Source organism: Protopterus annectens, chromosome 8.part0 (genome assembly GCF_019279795.1).
Source record: "Protopterus annectens isolate FY-2018-M chromosome 8.part0, PAN1.0, whole genome shotgun sequence".
Classification (NCBI taxonomy): domain Eukaryota; kingdom Metazoa; phylum Chordata; order Ceratodontiformes; family Protopteridae; genus Protopterus; species Protopterus annectens.
Window position 1 is genome coordinate 340,448,705 of NC_056741.1, and position 14,214 is coordinate 340,462,918.

A 14,214-nucleotide genomic window follows, 5' to 3' on the forward strand; every position below is an offset into this window, starting at 1 on the left:
TACACATTAACAAGGAATTATTTTCCTTTGAGTTTTTTAACACTGCATAAATATACTGTTTTTATTGCATTTTTTATTGTAAATGTTTGATTGGATTTGTCTTTATTGATCAATTAGTTCATAAATTGTAGTGGGTATTTAAGTGGTTTGAGCAATGTTGTTTGTGTATTCTGAGGAAGTCTATTTTGACGAAAGCGGAAATAAACTACTGACTACGCTACTACTGACTACGCTATCATTGCTGTGCAGGTCCTCTTGCTTACAGTCTGGTTTTTTATTTACTTGGCTACGCTTTGGTGCTTTGTCTTTTTGATGCTCATGATCAGCTGATGGCCTCTGCATGAATTGCAGTCCTCCTCTAGCTGATTGCATGTGGAACACCTATGGTAACATTCTCATAGCCAATTGCATGGAAACACACTCCAATATCTAGGAACATCATGTTGGTGTTGGGCCTTTTCATACACTGTGAGCAGGACCTAGATCTGGTGTTTGGCAAACAGCATCACAGATGGATTGGGGATTTACCTCTAACAACATACACTGTGGAAACAGGCCAACATACAGGAGGGGATGTGCCTGACATGACTATAGAATTAAGTGTTGCTATTCTGCGTTTGGAGTAATTTTGGTTTAACAGGGTGTGTGTGGATATGGCTGGTCTACATGTTGTAATACCTGTCATGGCAGTGCTATGTTTCTGAGGAAACCCCCTTCTGTAGGGTCATCTGCAGACTGGGCAGTGTGTGGTGCCTTTTGTTTTTTATGTTACTCACAGTGCACCTATCTTTGAACTGCAGAAGCATAGTGTGAGGATTGCAGACAGTACATGGTGACAGACATGAGAGTTACTGACTTCATATCCCTCATAGAACATATGTCACAAAAAAACATGTTACAACAGTAAATGTATGAGGTTATCAGAGCAACATGTCAATATTGGCCCTGTGTTTGTGCCTCCAGCCACAACTCTGATAACCCATGTACATATGTCATGCAGTAAGAGGTGCATATGTTCTATACACCATAATTTATTCACATCATATCTGATAATAAGCCAGTGAGAGATCAGACTGCTACACATGTTATGTATAGTAGGGGTTAAATTTGGGGGCATAACATAGGCATTCTGTGGTTGGGTTTACAGTACTGAGGTCTCTGTACTTATGGTGATTGTCGGCAGTGTGTGTATTGTAAATATGTACCTTGGCCTGTGTACAGACTGTGGTAGATGTCATTGCTCTTGGTCCTGTTCTATCTAATGTTACATGCTGCTCCAGTGTATTTTACCCTATCGGCTTATGTTTGTAGGGACAGACACACACATGTCCCATACCACAGACAGACAGCAGACCACACTGTGTAGTGGCCTAGTATATGTAGGGTTAGTGTGTGAGTGGCACATATGAGGATGGTGTTGATCAGATAGTCCATATACTGTAATATTACGCTAGCTTACCATATGAGGCTGTGTTGACATTGGTTGTGGTTATGCACTTTCACACAGGTGTCTGTTACTCTGTGCTGTGACATGCCTGTAGAGCCTGCTATATATGCAGGTACATGTGTATTCCCCCATAAGAAATGCAGGCCAGTGTTGTGGCAGTCTGCTTGTAGCCTGCACAGTGCTTTGTTACATGCCTAGCAGCTTAGTGCACTTACCCAGTGTGATATTAGGTCCAGATACTTGCCAGATGTACTGCTGCCAGGTAGTATGTGGCCATGTGACCACTGTACCAGCAGTTATTATGTGTCAGGACAGACAGGGGCGTTTGAATGCATAACCTATGCGGCAAAGGTATACCAGTATTTATGTGATATACCCATCTACATGGCTGTTAACTTCCACATTGTCAGGCTTGGCCCACATGTCTTGCACCAAGGGGTTCTGTGTATACCTCTGGACTGACCAGAGTGTGTCAGACTGTCCACATTTATTAGCTATATCTCTGCTGTAGTCTACAGGATCATTACTGAGCTCACAGTGGTACTGTACTATGATGTCCTTAGGATGTCTGTCAGTAGCTAATGGTGCACACGTTAAAAGCAGATGTGACCTTCCACACCCAACATGTCTGTGAAGGCAAGCCCTATTACACTAGCAATAGTCTACATATATACCTGCAATACATACTTGACATCCCCTTGGACTAAGAGGTTGGGACTATTGGGGCTGAGGTAGGACTCAACACACCATGTTCTGTACACATGGTGAACATATATGTATATATAATTATCCATATATCTATATAGATATATACACATATACATATCGACATACATAGATGGATATGTATATGTACATGTATATACATATAAACAGACATATACATATACACAGCAATATATATCTACACATATACAGATAGAGATACATATGCACATATACTTATGGATATCTACATATATATTGACAGTAATAGGTATATCAGAATATATATATATATATATATATATATATATATATATATATGCACATATAAAAAATACGTGAAGAAAAGACTCAAAAATGACAGCTAGTACACAATAAAATTAGTTTAGCACTTTCATTCGCTTTAATAACACAAACTTCTTCAGAACTCTAGCAGCACAGCCACAAACATTCTCCACTTAAATACATTTAAAAAAATGAATACATAATAGATTAATTGATAATTCAACAATTAACAGTTGCAAATTTTTAAACTAAAGCACCCTCTAAAAATTACAATCTAATAATGACGGCTGTCATTTAAAAGGCATTTAACATTCAGAGTGCCATTCAAACCAGGAAACACGTCTGCATTAAGAAATACCTGCCATCTAAGTTCTTTAATTTCTAAGGCAGTATTGTAATTTTCAGTAAATGGTGTCATATTTATAGAATCCAATACAAAAAAACAAATTTCTTAAAATCAGAACTATCCATAGCATGCTTAGCTAAGGCGTTATTAATGTCCTTATTTCTGGTAGCTAGACAATGTTCATATATTCTTTTATATAAAGCCCGAATGGTTTTGCTTACACAAAAATTGTGACATGTTGTACAGGTAGCTAAATACGCTATACCCCAACTCTTGCAGTTAAACCTGCTTTTACTAGTGATCAATTTTTGAATGTGAGAAAAATAAATATTTTTGGAAGAATTAATGTATCTACATTATTTGCAATTATGCCAAAGATATGTGCCTACAGTTCCTTTAGATTAGAAGACACTGAATGATGTTCCCCTATCTCTGGCATAGATTTGACACTAGCTACTTTTTTATAAATAAATGTTGGATGATCACCAACTATCTTGGCCAAATCCCTGTTCCCAATAATAATCTTCCAATTATTGCAAATGGCCTTTCTAAAGTCCTGAGAGTCCACACAAATGGGGATAGCAAAGGCACAGTCCATTTTAGTGTTCTCCCCTTGATTTTTAACTTTGGGAGTAAAGCCACTAACTAAAATTGGTTGAAACTTGTCTGTTCTGTGGTTGAGTACCTCAATCTATATTTTATTCAGTTTATCCAATGGATACCCTTAATCTAAAAACATGGAAATAAGTTTGTCAGTTTCCTTTATACAAGTAGCATCATCAGAAATGAGTCTGCTTAAATGGATTAATTGACCATGTACCAAATTAAATTTCATAAATGAAGGGTGCTTACTACCAAAATGAAGGAAATTATTTGTATATGTATCCTTCCTATAAATGGTACTGGTAAACTTTCCATTTTTGGTATCCATGTAAATATTCGGATCCAAAAAATGTACATTGGTCCCAAAAGCACCCATTTTAAAATTCAACCCACATGCGTGGCTGTTGATCTCACATAGAAAGCTATTCAGCTCATCACTTTTTACATTCCAAGTAAAAAACAAATCATCTATGTAATGTTTTACATAGTGATGTGTTTAAATCCATGAAGTTTTGTTAGAATAGACAGTTCCCACCAGCTCAGAAATAAGTTTGCAAAAGCTGGTGCAACTTTTGCACCCATGGCAACCCCACATAATTGATGGTATATCCTCCCATCAAAAAGGAAAAAATTGTTTTTTAACACTAAATCCAATAACACACAAATGGACTGTATCGAGACTTCACCCATTTTGGAGTGGTTTGTCAAGAGGTTTTTAAGTAATTCTATGCCTATGGTCTGGTCTATAGATGTATACAAAGATGCTATATCCACTGTTACAAAAAAAGTTTCAGTACCCTGAAAAAATGTAGTTCTTTAAAAGATTTAATAAAAATTGCCAAGAATCTTTAATGAAATATGGGGTATTAGTGACCAAAGGATTTAACAAAGAGTTCAAATAATGTGAAATGGTCACTGTTTTCCCCTTCTTGGCTGAAACTATAGACCGGAAAGGTGGATTTGTAGGATGTTTATGGATTTTTGGTATGACGAATAGCATACCTAAAACTGGTTCCTCAGTTAAAAGAAATTCAAAAGTACCTAAAGTAACGTTAACTATTATTCAATAATTCTAATAAGGTATCATCAATATGTTTGAAATTTCTCCTAACTAGATCTTTACTAACCAGTTGATAATTATTTCTATCATCCAATAAACTTTTCATACAAGTTTTATATACTGATGTTTTCATAATGACCAGTCCATTGCCTTTATCAGCTTTCATGTATCTATACTGCTGATTACATCTAAGTTCCTTTAAACTAGTTAACTCCCTCATATCAAAGTGGACTCTTCTATCATCAATTCTGTTACATATCTTCCTGAATTCTTTCTCACATAGTTCACTAAATACATTTAAAGTAGGCATCAACCTAGGATTAATATTACTAGGTTTCTTATTGGATTGTATAAATATGACACCATTTATTGACAATTTCAATACCGCCTTAGAAATTAAACTTAGATGGCAGGTATTTCTTAAGTCAGAAGTGTTTCCTGGTTTCAATGGCACTCTGAATGTTAAATGCCTTTTAAATGACAGGCATCATTATTAGATTGTAATTTTTAATGGGTGCCTTAGTTTAAAAGTCTGCAACTGTTAATTGTTGGATTATCGATTAATCTATTATGTATTCATTTATTTTAAATGTATTTAAGTGGAGAATGTTTGTGGCTGTGCATTTAGAGTTCTGAAGAAGTTCATGTTATTAAAAGGAATGAAAGCACTAAACTAATTTTATTATGTACTAGCAGTCATTTTTGAGTCTTTTCTTCACGTATTTTTCATACAGTTTTTTGTTTTCATGTAGTTGCGGTGTTTTTTATTATATATGCACATATAGTTATAGATATATACATATATGTCTACATAAATAGGCATAGCTGTACACATAGGATGTGCATACATATATAGCTATATATGCATATATCTATATATGCATATATCTATATATACATACATATATATATATATATATATATATATATATATATATATATATATATATGTACATACGAAGAGATGTACACATGGCCATATATATGTTGCACTATACAGATGTGTATACAGACATATTTATGAATATACATGTGTATGTACATGTAGACATATATCAACCTATTATATGTATATATCCATATTCCTGTCATGTTTAAACCTCATGGTTGTGTATACCCTCCCCAGATGTATCTCATCGTATTTATCTGCTATGTGTACATTATGATAAAACAACACATGTGATGCAAAAGTCATATTAATGACAAGTACAATTGTGGAAGTAAAGGCATTTGTTCAATACTAATCAATATGTGTATTGACAGATATATTGGAAAAACAACAGCTGTCTTCACAGTGGTCATGGGTAGTGGTTAAGTGTTGTGACTGTAGTGTACAGGATCCTGGGTTCAAGACCTACAAAGGCTGTTCATTTTGTTGCTGGACAAAACAAGGGCTGTCGAATACAGAGTAGTTAAGGCAGTTTTAAGCAGCTTTAAGCATGTTTGCATGGGTTTGCGTGAAGCTAAGCTCTGCTAAGCTACGGGCAAATGTATGTGTGCTTAGCTCCGCTTAGCACCTCTTAGCGGTGCTAAGCTATGGGTAAATGTATGGGTGCTTACACAGTGTAGGCTTCCCTTACCAGCGTGCAAATCAGCTTAGGTGTTATATTGCAGCAATGCTGATACCTGCTAAGTATGGCTCAGCCCTGGTAACCAGTTCTCACCACCCAGTCCAATAACATAGCAGCGTAATGACATCTGTAATAAGTGTATGTAATGCCATGTACAATACATGCACCTATGTGCTGTCATTGCAGTAGCAAAGGGTGTGAGTGCCATGTCTGGGACACAGACATATATGAGCCATGTACAGCACTGTTATCCATGTGAATGTGTTACATACAGGGGTAGTAGCCCAGGTTATGTGCTTTCATACTGACATGTAGTGTATTATGGCAGTAGTACTGTTGACAGTGCTTACCCAGGCAAGAGTAGAGTGCTAAATGTAGTAATGACAACAGGCATACCTGCAGGCATAGCTGGACTCTGAGTCCTCCCTGTTGTATCGCTGGTGTGTGAGCTGTGTGACAGTATATAACCCCTACTGGATAATGATCCGACATGTGGAATGTAACTGTAGATTACCGTCTGTACAGCACACATTAATGATGGCTTCTGACATGTAGTTATGGCATACATATTGTTGTCAAACATCTATCTGTCAAGACATTCATCCTACTGCATAGCTACTTGCCAAGCTGACTGTCAGTCTCTGTACAGATGTACAGATGACAGGTATCCAGCTGGGATATGTACAGGCAACCTAAGCTTGATTTATACTGACATGTCTGCCCAGCTGTGTATGAATTGGCACATATTGGAGATAACACCCTGTATGCACCACATGCCATGGGTACCTCCAATACACTACCACAGTCAACAGAACATGCTTGGGTACAGGTCTCCATCACAGACACTAACCATGTGTTGTAATGCATGTTGCATACATGTCAACTTGATCACCTCGCTGGCCATATGCAAGAGCCACCTGGACGATTGGCTGAGGCATGTCACTCTCACCATGAGGGTCACCACAGTAGTGTCTGTCAATAGATTGCCTGCTGCCACATGGCAGGTGGCAGGATACCACTGTACACACATCTCCTACACAACCCATCTCTCCTTGGACAATAGCTAGGTACACAGCTATGACCACCTGCAGGGATTCACCCCAGTACTGACACATGTGTACACGTGCATAACTGAGTACAGCCATGTCTGTGTGTTAGTACACCTGTACTTGAGAATTCCATGAGGGCCTTCACAACCACCACAACACCCATTGCAATAGTTGGTTGTGGCTGCTGCTGTATGGGAAATTACATGTACCCTGTTAAGCTCCTCTCCATACCGGCTACATGAGCCTTGCAGTACCTGCACAACAGTGTTGTACAAATTGGTTGATAGGCATGGGATACCCTTTGAGTTTTGGTAAGTGTGTGTATGTGTGCATGCCTGTATATATCTGTAGGGTACAGCGTTCTAAGGCAACATACTCCTATTAAAATACCCATTGCCACACAGTAGTATAGATAGTGTTATTGCTGCCAATAGGTGAGGCATGACAATGCAATACCCTACTCTGCATGTGGCATGTGGATTAGATGCATATTCCTGTAGTACCACTGCTGCGATATACAATGGGTTGTATTGCAGTCATGGACAATGTGTGATGGTGGGTATGTCAGAGTGTCATCATGGGTTTCAGATAGTACAATATCCACTGGGGGATATGAGTGCTGTGTACATTGTCATTACACCAAGGTACACCCGGTATATGTCCCATGTACCACGTTATGGTTACCACTGTCACCATCGACCATACAGATAACTGATACCACAATCCAGGCCAATTATGTTTGTCCTGTCTGCAGCCTACTTGTAACACATTGTACACATGGCCAAGTTAGTTAGCAGCAATAGGCCCAGGTCTCTCGGACATGTGTCTGCCAGTTATGTGTCTGTTAATGTGTATATGAAGGTATGTCACACTATGTATTGTCCATATACACCCATTACATCCCCCATTAGCATACTGTACATATCTGGGGATGTTCTGCATGTAACATGTAACCTGGAACACACCTCACCCTAAATGTTGTCTGGTGTGTGCAATGAAAGCCACACACATCAGTAACACGTCAGTATCAGATAGGCCCAGGTCTCTTGGACATGTGTCTGCCTGTTATGTGTCTGTTAATGTGTATATGAAGTTATGTCACACTATGTATTGTCCATATACACCCATTACATCCCCCATTCACATACTATACATGTCTGGGGATGTTCTGCATGTAACATGTAACCTGGAACACACCTCATCCTAAATGCTGTGTGATGTGTGCAATGAAAGCCCCACACATCAGTATCACTACATACCTAGGTAGGGGTCTCGTCCTAGTGTTGCAAATTAAAGTGTGCGTGTATGTGGATGGGTCTATATCAGGTTGCAGATTATACATATCCCAGCAGGTAACCTGTCCATGTGACACAGGCAATAACTGTTATACAAACCTGTGACATGTGTTCAACTGTACCCCAGATATGTCACACCCATGGTGTCAACAAAGTGCCATACTCCTTGTGGAATATGACTGCAGATAATCCTCGCACTGACACATATACACCTACAACACAAATGGATGACATTACAGAGACCACAATCAACCAGTGTTGCTAACAGCTATAATGTATCATTGCTGGATGGCTACACTACCTGACATATATGCATTACACTTTACTCCTGACAACATGTTACACTGCAGTACTGTGGTACACTGTAGTACAGCCATCGTGTGCATCAGAACCATATTAGCCTGTCCCTGCATCGATGGTATGGATGACAGGGGTGTGGCACAAGTATCATCATATGCACAGGGTGTGTTTTTGGTGTGCTAGAGGCTGAGGGTGGGCCATACATTTGACACCATGTGTGTGCGTAAGGGGTGTAATGAACTGGGCATGGCGATGTGGTGTGTGTAGGTATGGGGTTACCCTAGGTGTCTTGGTATAGTATGTGGGTATGCAAGCACAGAGTTCTGCCATGCGGCTGCCCTACACAGGTGTTTATGGACAGCTGCAGACCATACCTGGCAGGGTGTGCAGTTCACTGCCTCTGGCTACGGACACATGGTCTTTGCCTGCCAGGGGTTCCATGGGCATGTCCAGGTACAGGCCTCAATGTGCTACTCTCACCTGATGATGACAAATGTCAGCTGGAACCAGGTCCCTCCTGCAAGTGGCTAGGACAACATGCTCATGTCCTGCTGTGGTGTGGTGTAGACAATGCCCCCCTTCAGTGCCGGGGCTGGTACTGCCACTACGGGAGCCCCTTGGTGTCCTTGCACGTCCATGCTGACTGCCAGCTGTTGGCGTTGCTGGCCTACATCAATGTGTCCGTCACCGCACTCCCACCACACGTTGAAGCACGGACAAACCAAGGTCAATGAGGGCCATAATCTCACCAGACTGTCTATACATGAGCTCAGTAAATGTACAGATGGCACCAAATAGTTCTTGGAAGTTGTCACTTGCAGATGTGAGAGTAGCCCTCTTCAGCCTCAGGCCCTGTCTGGTGTAATGTTCCATATGTGCCTGCACTGCCATCACAGTCTGAAACATGCGCCTGCTGGTACCAGCTGTGTCATGTCTGCCTGGGGCATGATGACCAGTGGCCCTACCATGAGCACCCTGGGACACCTGTCTATGTGGTGCCCTGCCAGACATCTGACTATGCCTGCTGTGACCAGACACAGTAGGCATGGTTACTACACTTTCCTGTGCACTGCCACCAAACACCAGCTGTCCCTCCGCTATGGCCACTGGTGATGGGGTATGTATAGGCACTGAAACTATGTGCAGGGTTTTGGTGGCTAAAAGCGGAATGTCAAATGATGGTGCTATTTTGGCTCCTGACAAACATACCTGTGCCTCAACAGTACTATTATCATCTTCAGTGTCTGTATGGACACCAACATCAGATTGCATGCAAGAGGGACCCTGACCCACCTTGCCACCTGTGGGGGGAAACAATAAATGCAATTTAAGACCTGTACAGCATTGCATAACAGTACACACACACACACACACACACACACGCACACAAACACACACACACACACACACACACACACACACACACACACACGCACACCACCTTAATACCTACCTGTCTGTGATTTTTACAGACAGTCCCACATATGTTCCCATGCGTTGCCCATCCTGCATCACACTTGCTAACATACACTCATTGATATCACTCATTAACATATCTGTCCTCTAAATGCCTAGACAACTGATCACAAGACCTGTTACTCCATTACCTGGCTGACCTGAGTGGAGTGGTTTTACATGGCCTTACTGCTGTCATTCAGTGTTCACACTGTGTATGTCTGGGCGTCATGAGCATGGCCCCTATATGTGGGGGCTACTATGTTCACTCCATAATATCACGCACTGGAGTGTCATGTGTATGTATTGCTCAGTACATGCCAGATATGCTTCTCCATCCACCTATCATGTGACAACTGTAATATATGGATACACTCCCTGGTGTTGACTAGTAATTCTCCACTGCATCTGTAGTGCTGCATACATGGGTTGTCAGTCACCTCTCTGCTGAATGCGATATTAAGGGCATTCCTGGTGTCTGCCTTCCCTCTCAATGCCTGTTCTATGCTACAGACCTTATTATACTATCAGCTGTCCTGTGATTACATACATGACAAGTATTCCTGGTGTGTCATGTAGCAGTCCATGTCCATGTACTGCATGATCCCAAAGGGAGGTACTGCTGTATGAACAACCCCACAATCACACATGTGCATACATGGACACCCACACAAAAACACACACATGCACACACACATCCTACATGCATCAACCTCCCTCCACTTCACCAGCGTGACCCTACAGATAAACTAACCAACGACCAGGATGCATACACACACACATACAGGTGAGGTTGCACAATGATAGAACACACAGTCCTCCTGTTACCCATCTGTCAACATGCATAACATATGGTACACAACTGCATGCAGTGCAGCTATAGTCAATCCATGCTAGCAACAGTATACATGTGTGTGATGCATGTGTTGTGTTACTAGGTGATGCCCCTTCCCCTGGATACCACTGCACCCATGTGCACAGTATTGCTGTGCACCTGTTCTGCACCCTGCCATGTACTGTGCGCCACACCACACAGGTGTGCAACCCATTGTTGAATGTGTAGTACTGTGTCAGTTATGTCAGCTTTAATGCTCACAGTGCCTATGTTTTTCAGCAACACATATCTGGGATGATATGTGGACAGATGTCATTTGTGAATGCCTGATGTCTGATTGACAGCTCTCAACATCAGCAGACCATGTATGACCAATCCAATACTATTACACTGACAACCATCAGAGCATACCGTGGCTATGGGGAGTGTGCACACCCTTATTGATATGATGCATCCTTCCTTGATCCACCATGGGACTGCATCACCGCATATATTAATAGTACATGAGCCCGATATGTGACATATGTCCTGTATTTTCACATGCAGTGTCTATGGAATGTGTTAGGTGTGCAGATGCTGACCACAATACATACACTCCGTGTGCACATATGTGTACACACCCTTATCATTATGGTCTGTTGCACCTATTGTTATGTGTACTACAGCAGTCACTACTCCAGGCAGGGGTATAGTAGCAAGGGCCATCTGCATTTGCCAGTTTATGTTCAGTCTGCCCTACACATGTCCCCCTAATCTGTGTGATTGTAAGGTCTACTCATGTGCACATCCCTTGGTACTATTGCTGTGGGGGAAGGTTTACATCTGACACAGTTCCGAAAACTGACTACGTGCAGATACAGACATTCTTAGCATCCTTAGGATCCCCGCTGCAGTGCACTGGTGTGTCATGCTGACACTCCCCCAGCTTCAGCCTTTTTGCAGATGCTTGACAAGTAAGGCCTACACATGTGTGTCAGTTTGCAGTGTCCCATACACTGAACACCACATGTTACAGCCTAGTCCCAGCTGATAATGTGGACCGCAGTAATACATTATGCCATAGTGTAACTCAGCAACAGTTGCCATTGTCCTACAGGTATATACACTAGTGTTGCACTGTATACGGGTGAAGTTTCAAACATGTCCCTACTGTAGACCATGTCTTCCACCATTATCATACTCCCTGTGGACACATTCCGCAATGCCAGGATGTTAGTTATCTTGCAGGGGTCTGACATACCCTTCCAATACCACATCATGATCACCACTGTGATGCTGTGCATTGAACAGCAACAATACGTGCACATGTACAGCATGCATTCTGGGTAGGTGTGTTAGATGTTTGCATGGAATATACCATAGCCATTACATGCCCGGTGTATCGTCAAGCATCAACATAAACCATATTCACCAGCTACATGCTGCTGCCTTGGTGGTATACAGGAGGGACCTACATAAGATGGTGAGAGATACAGGGTGGGTGCAGCATTGCAATACATCAGCAGTACATGTCCATAATACTACCACATATGCACATCTGTTTATCACTACTATGCAGCAACAAACTATATCTATGACACATCAGATATGCATGATCTACTTGTACAGATGTAGATGTATACACAACAGTGGTCTACTGATGTGCCCTGTGGCCTTCATGCTCCTCAGCCAGTGTGTGGGTAGCCAGTTGTTGGCTATGTGGAATGGCAGGTGCCAAGAGGCTGGCTAGGAGCTCCTCCACACGTGTCAGGGGGAGATGGATGGCATGCCCCCCCCCTGTTGCGAGGTGATCCCTCCCGGACTGCAACAGCTTGCCTATGGACATTACGAAGCAGGTCAGAACAATTATGCCAGACCTGCTCATAACTGCAGTTCTGCAGTATGACATCATTGACCCTGTGGACTAGGTCATTCCACAGGGTGGTCCACTCCTGCTGATCATGGGCAGCCCAGGCAAACAAGGCAGGGTAGTGCTGGATTAGGTGGTTTACCACAATGTCATTCTCAGCAGCTGAGTAAGCCAGAAGCCTTCCATGTGACATCTTGCCTGAAAGACATAAAGATAGACACAGGTGTGAGCAAGTCATGCAGCAAGGTTACTCCAGTTCTTAATACACATCACTGTCACCCCCCCCATCATATCTGTGACAACAAACTGTACACACAACTCATTAGGTATGGCTGCAGCTTGCCTACAAGTGGGGCAGATATTGTATTGTACCACACTTTGTGCAATGTGTTTGCAGCCATGTTCCCTGTCTGGATACTATCATTGCTGGCCTGTTACAGACTATTCACCTGCATGCCATTGTTAGGGCCACTGTGGTTCTACATATGCCTGTGGTATGTTTGCTATGTGGTTGCTGCACATCTGACATTCTGTGATATTGGGGATATCTATGCATGCTGCTGGACATGTTCCAGGATTGTGTAGACTATTACTACCCACATATGTTCTACAACAGTGACACAATAGTATGTTTATGTGCATTGGCCAACAGAACCACATCTTCAAACTCATCTGCCCATGTTACCAGGCCACATCACATGTGGGACCCACCCTGGGGCCTCCTCATGTACTGGTCCAGCAATACCTTCAGGTGGAACCAACTCAGGGGATGTTGTCCCCCCACTGGGGACACACACATACATGATCTTGTCCCCCAAGGTCAGGTCCAGTGCCTGTTCCATAAGGGGCTCCACAGACACATGTGGGATGTGCTAAATCACCTTGAGGCACCCAGTACCCATTCACAGGGTCCATATGCTCCTCCTGCTCAGCCTCCAGGCCAGGCACCTTCGGGACATGGACTGCTGTTGTGAGTAGCAGTGGCTGGGAGGCTTGTTCCCATTGTGTCCATATTGGGGCCCATGGGGCATCCACATCACAGACCACACACATCATCCAGGGTGTTTACCCACCACATGTGTCACATACCACCCTTGTAGACTGTCCTCTATATCTACCAACACTGACCACCTCCACAACTATACCTGCCATACTTCCCCATATTCCCATTCCATACTTCATAGACAAGGGCAATGTGGTCCCAACAAGGGGTTCACATGTGACATACCCATCCATGTTGCACACACTGACAGCTGTAGATATCTGTGTGTATTGCTATGTGTGCTGTTCCCTTGCACATAGCATGCAGCACTGTGGTGGTAATATAGGGGACATGTATTTACATTCATATATGTTTGTGTGTGTGTTTGTATATATGTAGACATATACATATAGGTATATATCTATATATGTG